The sequence below is a fragment of the Phoxinus phoxinus genome (assembly GCF_949152265.1).
Source record: "Phoxinus phoxinus genome assembly, chromosome: 4".
NCBI lineage: Eukaryota > Metazoa > Chordata > Actinopteri > Cypriniformes > Leuciscidae > Phoxinus > Phoxinus phoxinus.
In genome coordinates this window covers 34672701-34687419 of record NC_136879.1, presented here as the reverse complement: position 1 = coordinate 34687419, position 14719 = coordinate 34672701, and the positions used below count along the sequence as shown (strand labels likewise).

Sequence of the window (14719 nt, the reverse complement as noted above, 5' to 3'; positions counted from 1 at the left end):
ACCTGTAGTGAGTTTTTTACTTTTTTTAAAATATCTTTAATTTTTGTTCACTTTAGTGTCAGATGTTTCACTTTTAGTCAGTCAAACAGGATACAAAGAATTTAAATATACATCTAGATAATGCATCTTTTCAAAAGTCTTTAGAAGATCCAAATGTAAATCATGTGAATCTGCATTTTACCAACAAGAACATATGCAAATTATGAGGCGAGAATATGCTTTGTGAAATTCCACTTTAATGAGATATATACAAATACTAATGACACAGGAAAACCCAGCACTTCCTCTTGTGGAAACCCACGAAAACCCGTGACTATTTGCACATGAAAATGGCTAGTACTTGATACTTGTGATTTCCTCTAACTGCATATCAGCATATTACTTCTAATGACAACCACAGTCACGTGAATTGAATTGAATTCAAACCCATTTGAATTATGAATAAAGATAAGCTAACCCGAACCCTCGTCCCAGGAAAGCCCTGCATATAAGCACATCTTCCGTAGCAAAAACTCACAGAGCTTGTGCAAACCCATTACTCAGTATTTCCATACTGTCACTGCGCTGTGACGAAACACAGCAACTGAATGAGAGAGCGAAGCTCAGCCGCAATCAATGACCTCCATCTTCAGATAGGGAAGGAAACAAAAAGTACTTTACCCACATCTCAGTCTCAGATTCAACATGCTGTCACTCAAAGCTTAAGGCTCCATTTATATAAAAAAAGAAAAAAGAAACTGGAGATTCCGCATTATGAAAAAAAAAAAACCTTTATGGAGAAGTGTATCTTTAGAAATAGTTCTTGTCACAGTAATAATTATCGGATAATTTTTTTTTTCAAGGAAAGTGATGATTCTGATATGGACTAAAATACAACGTGAGGATTGATTTGAGTATTTCTTTCTCTGAAAGGTCTTGTGTTAACAGTCATTTGTAGAACAGCAAGTACCTTTGCTTCTCATCTCAATAGCAAATCAGTTGCTCAAAGAAACCAAATAACTTCATCTGATACAAAACACAACAACAACATGTATACCCTCCTAATCATTAAATCTCACACATGTTCAATTCTGAAAGTGTCAGGCGGATACATAGTGAAAACGGTTCTCTTTCTGTATTACAGACGTGTGCACTGAAATCAGTAAATGGGCAGAGAATAATATTTAATTTAGTCTAAAATGGGCATATCTGGAGAAAACCCTGAGGCATTTTCAGTTCACTTAAAATTAATTTGTAAAGAGCTTTTCGTGTCACAGTTATGTTCAGTTTGTCTTTGATATCATGGACTTTTAGTTGGTTTTCATTCATTTTCACGTGTTCCTTTGTTTGAGTTTCCCTCCACTCCTTGGTTTCAATGGTCACCATCATCATTATGAGTTTCTTTGGTTCAGCTGTGTTCTATTAATAATCTTTGAGTCATTATTAAAGTTCTGTCTTCACCGCTTCACTGCTCCCATCTGTTTGCTTGTTCTGACAATTATTGATATTACACTCGTATTGGAACCTTATTCTTCATCTTCGTCTGTTTACCTGCAACCAATCGTTACAGATGACCGGAGCAAATATGGAATATGTTGTAAGATTTGCTCCTGCTCAGATGAGCCGCGACTTCTTTAGGTACACTGAACAATTTTGTCCAGGGGTGTCATTGTAGCCAATCACAGACATATATGTTGAGCGTGTGAACACAATAGCCAATCAGAGGTGTTTAAGAATCCGTTCAACAGGGCTCAGAATGCTAGAGGGAAATGCTGGTATTGTCATATCTTTAAAAATTCGACAACACTACAATAAATACTTGTGTACACTTTTGACAACACTAAATATCACTCCAAAGCAGTTTTAGAGAGAACAAACTACTTCTCGCTAAAAACAAGGGCTGTCAAAGTCATTAGAGTAATTATATTTCAATCATCTGTTGCATGTTTCATGACAGACCCATATCCTTTTTTCCATTAACAGTCATTAAAAAGGGAAAATACAAAAAAACAAAGAGGAAAAAGCATAAATTCAATCTGTTCATGCGATCGTGTCTCAGAAAATTTGGACTAAACAGCTCAATTCATATGGTTTAGTTTTATGATCTCTTTATGAACTTTTTAAAGCATCAAAATAGTTGGATAGCTGTCAATGGAGGGAGAGAAAACTCAGATTTCTTCAAAGATGAAGATCTTAATTCGTGCTCCGAAGATGAACGGAAGTCTTACAGGTTTGGAACGACATGAGGGGGAGTAATTAATGACATCATTTTCACCTTTAAGTATAGTAGATGTTTTACAAGTTTCTTTTACAATTCTTTTAAAAAGCAAGTATTTTTTAAAAAGCATGAACTACTGTACACTTCCTGTCATCTGTCTTTGTTTTCCGATCTCAGGACTCAGTTTTACAGTTCACAAAGATCACAGTTGCAGTTTACAGCTGTTACTTGACATGTCACACCAACTGCACAAATCGGAGATTAACAGATAATAAAACCTGAAAGAAGAAGAAGAAAAAAAAACCTAGATCTCAAAACCCACTCACTGGAAATTCTACAGTCGAAGAAATCCTAATCTTCTCATCTAGTGACCTTGACAGACTGCCTTTGTTTATCTGTGTCATTCTTTAAAGGAAGGATACCTACAGGTTAGAAGAAAATGGGAGAATCGTGGAGTTTTTGTGGGTTAAGTTGACATCACACTCCCCCAGTGTGCGAATAATCAGCTTAGTCATGGTTTCTGAGCGTCCTCGCCGCCCTCGCAGATAGTGTCCCACACATGACCGATGCTACACAGAGAGATTTTGAGCATATAAAATATATCAGGTTTTGCCCCACCCAAAATTACGTATATAAAAGATAACCCTCTTACTATACACTTCCATGCTGTAGTCAACAAACCAAGATAACCATGGAATGACACGATAAACTTCAACATTCTAAAAGTCAAAATGTTCTGACATATGCATGGCCTGATGCACATCTTGTGCTGAGTGCCAGAGAGGAAGTGAGTAGGACGACCCGATGAGAAATGTGGTTTTCTTTAGCTGTAGTTTCTCAGTAGCTCTGTAGATCTCAGACTGCTCACAAAAAGATTCAATTGAATGCACTGACGATGACTGGTGGAGTAAGAACGCAACTGCCCATGTAAGAATGATAGCAGTTCACAAAAGCATTCTTCACTAGCCGATATAATCAAGTTCCAAACACAAGTTCTACCTGCAACTCTCCAAGCGGGATTCAAACCGGCCTTTCTAGCATGGGAGGCGGTTGCGATAACAAGGCACTAAAGAGCTCAGCCTCTAGAGCGCTTCTTGAGGCCAGGGGAGTAAATTTACTTGCAGGGCTCTTAGTAGCTTGTCTTCATTACACTCACCCTTCTAAACCTCACACCCATCCGGGTCATGGCACCAATGTAACCCCTCCGGCACTACTCACACCACTCCCAGCAGGATTTGAATGGGTGTTTCCGGCAATTTCACTAATGTCACCACACCTTTACGGTGTGTGTCACTCACTACAGTGGCAAACTCCGCTCAGTGTCACTCAAAACGATACAATGCCTCCGCTTTGGGACATGTCTTAAGTGGGTGAGGATGTCTCATAGCAATTGGATCCCAATGCTTTCTCTGACCCGCTGTCAATCCAACAATTCATAGCACGCGAGTGAAGCTCAACCTCCATAGGAATTCATTGAAAACCCGAGCTCTGCTCGCTCCATGCTATGGGACATGTTCCATTATATACCCTGATTTGTGACATCATTTAGAACAGAATCAGGCCAAAACGAAGTTCGTTTGGAGTTTGAAACTTTTCGGAAAAGCGACACTGACACTGTTTTTTTCTCATGTTTAATACGGTAAAGCTCATAGATTTCCCACTTCTTTTTACCCCTAAGCGAAGAATGAAAAAGACTTTCGCCATGAGTATATTGGGGCCTTTCCGCTAGAAACGCAAGAGGCATCAAAGCGGTACTTTGTGCAGCACTTTTTCTTACAATTGCCTCTCAAAAAATAGCAGTTTGTTTCAACCGCTTGAAGTTAAATATCCAATTCATCGAGCAATAAGTACCCTGTGCATCTGGATACAGTTCTGCTGACTGAGAAACAGCTCAAAGTGAGACAGCACGGTCCTACAAATCAAATTGAATTATGCGATGCAGACCGGTTTTTCAAGCCTTCAATTTCTGATTTTATAAATGTGATTTTATAAATACTCACAAAAATAGTTATGAGTGAACAAATAATCCATGTCCATGTCATGATGACACATGATTACTTAAAGGAAGAGTCAGCCAAAAATGAAAACGGTCATCATTTACTCACCCTCATGTCAGTCCAAACCCATGCTATTATCTTTTCCACAATTGCATGTAAAGATATTGCATAATTGCATACAACGTATAATGGTAAATTGGGAGATATGAATTAGCAATTTCAATAAATTGCCTTTTTATTTTTGTTGAATATGAATGTTTTTTTGTTTTTTTTTGCCATTCCAGTCCCCATTAACTGTCACTGTAAGGAAAACATCCACGATTCTTAAAAACGTCTCCTGTTGTGTTCCAGTAAAAAAATAACAGCATAAAACCCACATTATAAAATGTCATTATAGTGAATAAATAATCAAAAAATTATTTTCATTTTTAGATGTACCATTCCTATTAAGTAATCAAGCCACAATGGTATACCAGTGTCTGAAGTTTAGAGAAATCGTTTTTTTATCATCCTGTGGGTGTAAAAGTTGCACTTCACCAACTGTTTTAAACAGGCCTGGTCTCACAAAAGTTATCGAGAGACTGCTGAACCTCAGATGTTAACTGCTGTTTCTCACTTCCTACAGACCACCTCCTACAGACCACCACTTCGCTTGCTGCATGCCAACTCAGGAAACAACTAGCCCCATATAAATGTTTGCATGAACTGCGTCAGTTGAACAACGAATGAAGGTTTGTCTGGCTTGCGGTTAAGTGAGCTGCTGTCAAATTCTGGCATGAACTGAATCAAATGAAAAACATAACAATGATCACCAGAGATTAAAGAGGAAATGTTGTTAAAGAGGAAACAACCACAACAGACATGTGGTCCAAAAGTCAGAAACCAGCAGTAAAAATGCATTTAGCATTATGCACGTATATATTTTTATATTACGAACAAAATAATTTGAGTTGAATTGAAAAACATGAATTACATTTATGCATTATGTAATAATGTAACAATCGTTTTTAAAAAAGTGATTGCATTTTCATGGGTTTAAAATAAAAGATTGTTTTAAAAGAGACAATAAAAACAACGGTGCATCAAAACCACTCCTTTCCTGTTAACTTGATTTTCAAGTCAATAAATTTGCGACCGCTGAACGTAACATCTTTGACAAGCCAAACATGTCAGTCTCTGAGTAACATGCAATTTATTTAAAGCTACATGGTGTGATTTTTTAAGTTGATTCTAAGAAAAAAACACTGTTGTTTCAAAATTATGTGCTCATTAATGTATAATTATACTGCCAACTAATTGAGTATTCTCGTAAGCGGTAGAATCTGCCATAATACATACGAGCGAGTCGCTCGAATGGCGGAAGCCATGTTGCGCCTTCATCTTGAAAATACATTAGCCAAAGAGGGACATACCTGGAAATGAAAGCTTCGCCTTTTCAGTAATTTTCTATTCTTTTCCATAATTTTGGCAATACATGAACTGTTAAATGTCTTGAGATGAGTCCCTGCAGTCGTTCAATTTGACTCTCATATGCTGATGTAATATGTAGTATTATGTACTTGTTGAGTTGTTTAAAATAATGAGGCAATTGTCAAAGTTTGATACATTTTTTAACTTTCCAATAAAAGACGATACATTTTTACATGATTTGATACATTTAATTACCCCTTATCAGATTTTGACGCACGCACGCATGCACACACACACACACACACACACACACACACACACACACACACACACACACACACACGCACGCACACACGCTCGCACGCACGCACGCACGCACGCACGCACACACACACTAAATTAACAAATATGACCACATTTTCCTTGACATCAGATATGATGTATAGGAATATAGATCCAAATTGCATCACACACATTATATTGTTTAGCAGGAAATATATCACCCGGGAGGACATCATTACAATCACAATGAAGATGATGTGATCGTTCTACTGCGACTGAAGACACTGATATTTCATCAGTGTATATGGTGACCTTTGAAGTCATTTTTTTATGTGGAAATGATTCAGCTTGAGAAAAAGGCTTCACTATGTTTTTGCGGTTAGACTGAAAAGCAAGATATGGAGACTAATTTTGTTATTTTGAGTCAGAGAATGAGAAAAACAACAAGAGGAGCGTTCTCAATAAAACAAGGTGTGCTGCTTTTCCCTAGCTGTGAGAAAATGATCATAACCAGTTATGAATCATCCCCATCACTGACACCTTCACTTCAGAAGCGTAATTCACACTTTTCATAGAAACAAAAAATAAATAAATTGACAGATGCTATCACATCATAACATGAAAATAATTACAAGTGCTGTAAATAAAGAAAACATGGACTACTGTAAATTAGATTCTTTCAGGATGCATGTACACTATTTCCAGGCTTTGAGAGAATGATATATGGCCCTTATTTCTTGTCAACGATTCTGCTGATTGAGAACGGAGGCAAATTCTTCATCCCGACTTTGCTGTAGAGATACACACAAGTTAAAGTTTCAAATAAGCAACCAATCATTCCACATGTTAAACAGAATACCATTAACACACACGTTGAGTTTTCATGTTTTATTGGGACTTTAATTGACAATGATTTTGATACTGTACAAACTGAATGTTATCCCCTAACCCTACCCCTAAACCTACAAAGAACTTTCTCCACTTTTACATTTTCAAAAAAACATATATGATTTAAGCGGATTTCCTCATGGGGAACAAATGTTGTCCCCATTACGTAGGGTTTACCTGAACCACACACCCACAGACACAAAAACAAAACAAATATTTGTCAGTTCACTTACTTTAGAATTTTGTCTTTCACCGAATGGTCTGTTACAGAAAAAATGGAAGCAAATATCATAATTATTTTCTTCAGGACATTGATTATTTATTTATTTTTAGACAGTAAGGATGCTGCTTACTTTTGCACTTGCAGCATTTGATTTTCTTGCAGCAAATCTGCAGCAAACATATCAGCAGGAACAATCCTAAGATCCCAAACGCCACGGCTATCCCAATCGATGTGGAGCTCTCTGGAAGATTTTTTTATTTAATTATTTATTTATTTGACAGGGACAATGGACAGAATAAAAACTGCCCCAGAATTAGCTACAAAGCTAAATTTCATCTGCTGTGTCTGGGCAAGAGAGTACCAAATCCCATTACATACCAAAAGATCAAAAGATCATTACATACGATAAAATCACCCCACAATGAAAAATATTTACGACATAAAATCCATCACATAACAATAAAAACTGCAATCCAAATTACTACCGTACATCCCCTAATATACTGTATATATTATTAACAGAACACACCAACCCGACGGTCGGGCAGTTTTTGTGCGTCGGCCGACTAAGTTTCCTCAGTGTGTTCCGCACCGTCGGCAAGGACTGAAATTGGACTGAAATTGGTCCTTGTCGGCTTGGTTTCGGCCGATTTGACATGTTGAATCGGCGTCGTTGAAAGAGGGAACTCTGATTGGCTGTTCAGCTTAAGGCAAGTTCACACTACAGGATTTTAAAACGTCGGGCTGAACTGTGCAGTTCACACTATATGACTTGTTCTCTGTGAAATCAGGAGTGTTCAAGTTGTTGAGCTGTTCACACCACACGACACAACGTGATTGATCCGCAACAGGAGGTAACTCACTACACGAGTTGACAACAACTCTGTCACCCAACGATTCTATCTTGTCTACAAACCACGTTTTATCACGAAAAATCACGCGATAAAACGAACCGGAAATGACGCAATACAGCACGCGCGCCACTACCCAGCGAAGAAGAACACAAGTACACAACACACAAGTCTTTGTTTGAATATGGACGTCAGACAGAAATTAGTGCTGCAAACTGTTTGCGCGATGATTTGCTCTGAGAAAAAAAAAAACGCATATTTTCCATAGACGGTGTATAAACGGTATTTTCCCAGTGACCTCAACCCATGCCTTGCTCTGATTGGCTGTAGGTCATGACATCAGTGGTTGAGTCGTGCGACAGCTCCAGATATCTAGCATGCTAGATATTTTTCTGGCCTCAGCGACGCGTCTGTGAGGCGTCTGCGAGCGTCTTTGATGCGTTGTTGGCTCTTTCATACTAACAGATTGGCGAGCGTTCATCGGCCGCTAATCCCCCGCGATTTGCACACGATAACAACCCGGCGAGCTCAACGATTTGCAAATCGGGCTTAAATCGGGCTTAAAATCCAGTAATGTGAACTAGTCATTACTGAACGAGTCAGTGCACGATAATAATAGCAAAACATCGAGCAAAGAAGTCAAAACGGTACAGATAAGGCTGTTATAATGTTACGTTATCTTACCTGAATGTTCCGTGGAAAATATTTCAATATCAACATGAGCAGAGTGAAATAAAGAAAGTGTGTAGCAGGATTGATATTCAAAACGGTAAGCACGCATTGCTTTGTTTACGGTTTGTGTATCTGTAGCGTCGGTTTCCCTTTTTGCATGACGAATATAGACGAATATATCTGCAGAAATAGACAGTTGTCACATTTACACGCAGGCGCAGAACGCGTATTCTAGCTGACAGTCGGCTGTAGTTCTCTCGGTGTGTTCAAGCGCAGCAAGTCGGCTTTCATCAGCGCTAGTTCGTCGGCGTCGGCTTGGTGATTTAGATTTTATTTACGCAGTCAACTTTCATGATAGATATCATCATTGTGTTATAAAAAGCCAAACATTTGACAAAATCTAAAAAAAGATATTTAAATTCTGGCACAATTTGTAATTTTTCACCATTAACTATATTTCTGTCAGGACCACTATCGTCATATATGATTGACAATTAGCATACAGTTTGGATTGGCGTTATGGTTCCGTTCTGGGCGAGAACTCCCTGTGCTTCCATGCAGCCTAGCATGCATAAGAGCAGGGAGAGCAGCAATAACCCCCCTTGGGGTGAACAGAACCAACATTAATGTATTGCAGATATCATTAATTCAAGATTTTAAGTACGACATATTTCGAGAATTTTTATTCAAGGGGAATCAGAATGCCAAATCCTGACTGACGAGAGGAGGAGCTGGGGATGGGGGAGGGTAATTCGGCCTGAGAAACGTGATAGCTGCTGATAGTAATGGGCGATATAAACGATACAAAATTGGCCTTCGATAGAGATTTTAATTCTATTGCACCATCGCGATAATGCATGTTGATGACGCATCTACCCGCGAAATTTAGAGTCACGAGCTGCAACCGGCTGAAACGCATCATATTCGTCGTCATCTTGAGAAAACATGGCTGAAAGCGAAACGGAGGCGCTGGTGAAAAAGATCGGTGCAACATCCATTATTTGGTCTTGGTTCGGATTTAAGCTGTCCGACGAGCAGCACCAAACTATACTATACAGAGTGCGTGAGGCAACAGTTCGGTAACACACACGAGTCACGACTAATCTGTTCTACCACCTCAAAACGAAACATGTCACTGAATACCAGCGCGTATTCACAAAATAGTGGTGTAAACAAAATCTCTGTGTGTGCCTGATTTTAAGATTCGTTGTTGTGTTGCTTTTTAACTGAGAAGACATCCGTTTTTTTGCTCTTTGCATCTTTTGTGTCCTTTAAAAAAATAGCCTAGCCTAACTAAAACTATATTTGGAGTACCTTTTGCACTTTTTACTGTCCATGGCATGGCACTACTGTAAATAAACTTTTATACTTTAAGCATTTTCTTTAGTTGACGTATGTGAAACTCGAAAAATTTGAATATCATGCAAAAGTAAAAGGGGAAACTAAAATATTATATAGACTCATTACATGCAAAGTGAGATATTACAAGGCTTTATTTGTTATAATTTTGATTATTATGGCTTATAGCTTTATGAAAACTTTTTCACAATATTCTAATTTTGAATTTGGGGTTTTTATAAGCTGCTAGCCATAATATTTAAACATTTTTATTTATCTGCAACATTATGTTGTATAATTAAAGTTTTGCACAATAAATGTTCTCAAAACTACGTACACTGTTTCTTTCTTTTTTTAAAGAAAATACATTTAGCAGTTGTTTGGCTTTCCTTAGGGTCCGTGTAACCTGTTCTGAAATGGTTTTGTTACAATTTATATATCGTGATATATATCGTTATCGCAAGAGGCTGCAATGTAGGCTACTGTATATCACAATATGGATTTTAGGCCATATCACCCATCCTTAGCTGCTGATAATACTGAAGGAGCTTATATATGTATATACGGTGATAGGCGTCGTATTCCTATAGGTAGATGTGGATCAGCTGATGTGAGCTTGACTAACGTGACCTGCCAGAACTAACGCTACGCTAAATGAATATTCGTTTCTCTAAATACCCAGCTATGTGTAAATGTGGCCTTAATGTTAAACAACACTGGGTAAGATTCTATCACATAACTAAAAAAAACAATGGTATCAAAACTACAGCACACAATTACTTAACAAAGCACTATTACAGACACAGACTAAATTTCACAGTGATATAAACATATACATTTTACTTTCGTAAAAGGTACTTTCCAGGACCTATTATGCCCATATTTTAAAGATAGGCCTATGTAAAATAAGTCTTGCAGCAGTATGTAATTTAAAAAAATTCCAACTTGTGACTAATAGTTTGACAAAACAGAAACACACAGCACAAACATAGTTGCAATACACTATTAACCACAACAATTGCTTGTTCTGAATGCTAAGTGCTAAATGCTAAAAGCAAAGGCCTATTAGCTTAGCCTAACGCGTGATAGACCTGTGCTATTTAAAAAGTCGAACAAATGCACGACCAGCCCCTGACCAGAATAAACTTAGCCTATTAATTGTGAGAACATGTAGAAAACAAAAACACATTTAATACATCTACATGTACTCATTCAGCAATGCTTTTATCCAAAGCAACTTCACAAGAAATTTGTCTTAAGACTAACGTAGCGCTTTTAAATGCTTGAAACCTAAGAAATGTGATGTTTTCCGGTTAGATGAGCTTTTTTATGAACAGCAGTATCGAGTTTCTTACCCATAATGCCTTTTTCTTTAGAACAGCCTACTTTTGCTATGATGTGCCCTGAAGAAAAGTTGAAGTAGATGCTCCTTTTTATCTCAAATAAACAAATCTTTTTCTAATACAGTGCTAACTTGCTATGTCGTTAACTGGCTTTGTGCGTCTATAGACTGGAAAAAGCTGATGTTTTCTAAACTGGTCTGTCTTCATTCTCTTTTTTAACATTGTCTGGCCCACCCTTTCACATTGGTGCTTCATTTTCACCTGACTACTATCGCTTGTTCTGATTGCTTCTTTAGCTTACTGGCTACATAGTTTCGTTTTCTTACTGATGACATTTTTTTCAGTCACACCAAGATTTAGACTTTGTTTCCATTTTCATTTTCATGAGGTGATTTAAGGACAAATTTGGCATGCTAGAATGTTTTTTATTTGAAATAAACTTTCTGTTCTGGTAAATGTGTAGTATGTCTCAGAAAGTCTTCACTCCATCTTCTTATACACACCTACGTTTGTCACCTAGTTTAATGTCACCTGTCTGGTTATGAATCAGATGGAATGATTTTCTGCTCTCTCATTCATTACAGTGCACACTTCGTGTGGGTGGAGCGGTTTAGGCACACGTGCATGTGGTACGTGCTGCCCTCTGTTGTTCACTAAATGAAATGCAGCACATAGCTGGTGGCTAACTTGAACACGTGTGATTTTCTAATTCAGTGGAGTGATGTAGCACAAAAAAGACTCCCATCATGGCTTTTCTCTCTCAGAATGAAATAAAATTCCCTTTAATTCAAAAGTAGCTTGTAGCCAGTACGGGAAACATTAGAGAAGACATACAAAACCAGAAAGATAAAGTTCAGCCTTGTGGATGAGAAATAAGTATTATTGTATTATTTACATTATTTGTAATTTATTGTTGTCCCTGGGGGTTCTTTACCATCATGAAGTTTTAGGTCATATTTATTTATTTATAAATCTGATTGATTCGCTTCTTGTTCAACACAGTGACTCAATAATCTGGTCACAATGGTCAACAGATCATCATTGAATAACAATTTACATTTTATTCATAGGACTAGAAAAATGAATTCATGAATTGATACTTTATAGAGCTTTACTGTAGCACCTTTTTTGAAATGTGAAAACTCCAATTTCTGTTTGCTGTAATTGCATGGAAAGAATGCAATATTATTCAAAATGTTTTATTTTGTGTTCCACAGAAGAAAGTCCTATGAGTAAATAATTAAGTGTTTCATATTTGAATATTGCTCTGACAACAATATTCTAACCAGCCTCAATGCATTTGCAGGAATTGACTGATTTTCATTTTTTTTATCTGTCAGCTTCAGCTATCGCACATGCTTTAAGGGTTAGTTCCCCCAAAAATGAAAACTCTGTGAGTAATTAATCTCCCTCATGTTGTTTTCCGTTCATCTTTGGAACACAAATTAAGATATTTTTATGAAATCTGAGAGCTGGCTCACTCCTCTAGGCTGCTAGGTAATCGATATCTGCCATCCCAGAAAAGTTAGTAAAGACATCGTTAAAATAGTCGACAGTGGCTCAAGCATTAGTTTATCAAGTGACAAGAATACTTTTGTGCGCAAACCCCCCCCAAAAATAACAACTTTATTCAACCATCTCTTCCCATCATTCTCCTAAGCTGTTGACGTAGTGTACCTTAGTGTGCTTCTGGGTTGTAAGTCAGAACAGTGAGCCTACGTTCTGAAGTACATCCCAGAAGTGCTGCGCTGTTACACTACGTGAACTCACTCCGAGGCCCATACAGAAGAAAATAAACAGTTGAATAAAGTTGTTATTTTTGTTTTGTTTTTGCGCACAAAAAGCAGTGGCGGCTCCAGAGATTTTCTGTGGCAGGTGCTATGGGGGTGCTCAACACTTAAGAGAAGGTGCTTTAAATTTTGCGGCGTCTCATTATAGAGGTCGCATTGGACCACCCTTGGTATGCGTAGCTACACGCCCGCATTAACTATATTCATTCCGCGACTATATATATATTGCCTATATATATATATATATTCAACGCAAGAGCTTGTTGTATACAACATACATAAGCCTGTCAATGTAAACTATAAAAAAAAATATTATTTCACACAATTCTGTCACACTTGAGCCCTGAATACAACAGAGCAGCAAACAGCAACAACAGAAGGCAACAGACACACGCTTCGGCCTAAAATGCTCAGATCACGAAATCACACAGCCAGTTACCAACACTAGTCTAATGATGAATCAGCAGTGTTCCTATTGTTGGAGCATTATGCAACTATGAAGAGCCAAGATTTGTGCTTCAACCACCAAATTAATTAAATTTGTAAAAGCCAACAGAGGGGGAAATCAAGCATACCATAGATGTCTTCACAACAAAACAATACGTCTGTTGCTGCGTTTCCATTACAGATTTGCGCAAATGTTTTGCGCTATTATCTAAATATCGATAAAAAACTATTGCGAAATGACGGCGTTTCCATTAACCGATGTTATGCAACTAAAATGTGCTTTTTCTCTCTCGCGATAAGTCATTCCAAAAATCACGGCAACGGACGTTGGTTTAACTTTATATAATATCACAGCCACCGCATTAGACATTATTATTATTAATGGAAGGAGACATACGTGTTATCCAAGCATTAATGGCAGGGAAAGACCCTTATACTCCGAACGATATATAAGGAGTTTCTGGGTGTTTCACCCTCATTTCTGCTCTGAGGTTTTGATTGTGGCATTTCTTTGAAGTTTAGAATCCAGTATTCCTATAGGCTAATTATTGTTTCTTTTATGAATTTAATAAAGAACTCTGTCTCCTATTAAAATATTCTCGTCGCTTGATAAACTTAAGGTTGAGCCACTGTCACTTGGACTATTTTAACGATGTCTTTACTAACTTTTCTGGAATGGCAGATATCGATTACCTAGCAGCCTAGAGGAGTGAGCCAGCTCTCAGATTTCATCCAAAAATATCTTAATTTGTGTTCCGAAGATGAACGAAAGTCTTAGGGGGTTAAGAACAACATGAGGGTGAGTAATTACTGACAGAATTTTCATTTTTGGGTGAACTATCCCTTTAATGTCTCATTGAAATTCAAAACCACCCTTCCTTTTACCCTCAGCATAGCAAGTGAGAATATCTTAACCACATAAACAGTATGTAACTGAGTGAGGGACTAGTGGAAAGTTTTTTATTTTTTTATGTCTCAGATCACTATAGGTTAAATGTAATGTGAGGTGGAGGATCAAAGTACTAATTTTCACTTTAAGAGAAAAATGATGTTCTACTGAGGGGGTTTCCCCTTTTGCACCTCTTTATCTTTATTTCAAAAGTGTGAATTTCACGAAAACAGTGCGGCTGCCCTGCACACGAACAGGTGCAGAGCTCAGAAGAACATGCAGCAGAAAGGCAGATGGATGCAGCGCTCACTGCAGAGTTCTCAGAATGTTTTGAACACTGAGATCAAGTCAAATACCACAACCTGTCACGTGCGGCTCGCAGGCTACAATAT

General features: G+C 37.7%; 1 long non-coding RNA gene across 2 annotated transcripts; it reads right to left on the bottom strand.

Annotated features, from left to right (window-relative positions):
* Window positions 1-5786: 5786 nt before the first annotated feature.
* LOC306997791 lies at window positions 5787-13976 on the bottom strand. 2 transcript variants are annotated; one of them, XR_013797451.1, is made up of 4 exons: window positions 11214-11390; window positions 7128-7238; window positions 7008-7035; window positions 5787-6677 (listed from the first exon to the last, which is right to left on the bottom strand). It is a non-coding gene; the product is annotated as an uncharacterized lncRNA (long non-coding RNA). The 2 variants fall into 2 exon arrangements; XR_013797450.1 differs by lacking the exon at window positions 11214-11390 and adding an exon at window positions 13836-13976 and having other exon boundaries at window positions 5788-6677.
* Between the last annotated feature and the right edge of the window lie 743 nt (window positions 13977-14719).